The sequence below is a fragment of the Solanum pennellii genome, chromosome 7 (assembly GCF_001406875.1).
Source record: "Solanum pennellii chromosome 7, SPENNV200".
In the NCBI taxonomy this organism is placed as follows: Eukaryota; Viridiplantae; Streptophyta; class Magnoliopsida; order Solanales; family Solanaceae; genus Solanum; species Solanum pennellii.
In genome coordinates this window covers 59,059,265-59,060,968 of record NC_028643.1, presented here as the reverse complement: position 1 = coordinate 59,060,968, position 1,704 = coordinate 59,059,265, and positions in this window count along the sequence as shown.

Sequence of the window (1,704 nt, the reverse complement as noted above, 5' to 3'; positions counted from 1 at the left end):
TCTTCAATTTATACATCCAGTTCTTCTTATGTCTTTTAATTACCACTGTACTATAAATTCATGACATCGGATCTCACTGATTTGTGTGTTATAAACATATTTAATATAGAGACACCAAAATGAATACTCACCTTGTTTGTTAAGAGGAAACAATGGATAAGGGTCATTTAAAGTTCTAAAAAAAATTGAAAATGGCAACCTGAGCATGTGATCTTGTAAAGTATAGTCCAACAAAGTTTTGTAGTCTTGTGGAGATATAATTTAAAAGTAGCGTTGTTCCTCTTTTGCAGATTATATTTTCTCAAATGTTCATAGATTGTTGATATCCTCAAAGATTGATCTTGTGGCTTTTAATTTAAATTTGTTTACAGGTTCTTCACTTTTCCTTCCTCTTTTGGCTTAGAAGTTTACATGTGAAAGTTATTATGTGAATGAGCAATCCTATAATGTGGATAACCACCAAATTGTTCAGTGCATACTTTGTTGTTTAATTCCACAAGTTCTTCAAAGAGTGCGTCAGACTATTGTGTGTTTATTGGGTTAAAAGTACTTGTACAGTAGTCCCACTCAGAATATATTAATTATATAGTTTAATCTGTTCCTTAAAAAAGTATTGTGTTAAGATATTTGGAAAGCAAAAGACTTCACCATGCTCATGAGTTGGAGAAACTTTACCAAAGATACTAAAGTTGTTAAAATATTTGGCATGTGGAAGACTTCATCATGATTAAGAGTTGGAGAAACTTTAGTGCCATTTATACTATACTGTCTGTTATTGATATTTGATGATATACGTTATTAGGTGTCAAATGAAAGTAGTTATTAGATTCAGATACTCCATTGTTTTGCTTATATTATAGACATTATGAGATTATGGATTAGTACTTGTTCTTGATTGTTTTGTATTTAGTGAAGTGTATTACACTTTCTAGAACGAATCCTATTATTACTTTTGAATTCGAATCTATAGAATGTATATCATATATTATTATAAGTGGGAAGCTCTCAACTTCAAAGTTGAATTACTATTTTGTCCCTATACTAAATTAAAATATTATATATCTAATTAATTAACTATTAAATAGTTACATTTTATTTTTCTTTTTTCCTTTTCATAATATTTCCTCTTTTATTATTCATATCTAATTCAATTAATTTAAAAAGTTCTTAATAGTCTATTTAAGAAATATTGCAATTTCATCACCCTTTAGTATTCAATTAGAATTCGTATAGTTGCAAAGACAAAAAGATTCATTTTTGTATACATTTTTCCCCATAATAGAAAATTTTCCCATCATCATTTCTTTGAGAATATCAATTAGTACCACATTATCAAAGAATTACTCTATTCACTATGACTGCATTTATCTTAGTGATTTTTCTATTAAATATTTTTATATTACAAATTAGATATAAGTTTAAAAACATAATTTCATTTAATAATATTCTATTTAATTAATTAATCATACTCATCAAAAGTTGGAAATAAAAATATGTTTTTCATTAACTTTTAAAGTTGTATTAATAGACTTTTAAACAAAATACATTGAATCTGAATGTAGAAAGTTGTTACATATTTTCACATTTATTAAAAGTTTTAGTTTCTTAGTTATTACTTTAATTAAAATGTTTAATTCCTCTCATCTTCCATGGAATCATGACCTTTTCATATTCTTTAAAGGATTCTATAAATTTGAAAAAAAA